Here is a 594-nt window from a genome sequence, read left to right as displayed (position 1 = left end):
TTAATCTTGTCTGGGTGTGTAATCTTTAGCTTTTAATGTGTGTCAGCAGATTTGAAATCCTTAATTTTTGCAAAGTCAGTTGAAGTATCTTGTGTTAAAAAAGTGGTTGAGCTACAGCAGGTTATTCATTACAGTAGACCCATGAAGTGTAAGCACACCAGGATGTGCCAGTAGATGGCAGAAAACTCAAATTCATGAAGTCTAAACATAAATCAGGAAATAAATACATATACCAGTTACATCTATGCATATCCATACATATGCATGTTTATATATAAGTGAATTCTGTACATTCTCAGCTGCATACAATCAAATACCTCTTATGATTTCAGTTTGCTGTGTGGTAACATGATATTTTCTGGAGTACTAAAGTATGTATTTATAGAGAAAATAAATGTAACCATTGACAGTTCCCAAAATGAAAGACTTGTTATATCAACATTGAAAATTTTGTTCACTTGTTTCTTAAAACATCCTAGAATCCAGGCCTCAACAACCTCTCTGGCAAGCATGATGCAAACAACCACAAGTTTACAGACACCTTCTATTCTCCAGCCTAAATTAATTACTTTTAAGTTTCTAGTTGTGTCCCTA

Source organism: Atractosteus spatula, chromosome 7 (assembly GCF_055471065.1).
Source record: "Atractosteus spatula isolate fAtrSpa1 chromosome 7, fAtrSpa1.hap1, whole genome shotgun sequence".
Taxonomy (NCBI): Eukaryota; Metazoa; Chordata; class Actinopteri; order Semionotiformes; family Lepisosteidae; genus Atractosteus; species Atractosteus spatula.
The sequence above is the reverse complement of the archived record's forward strand: the minus strand, read 5'-3'. Positions refer to the sequence as shown.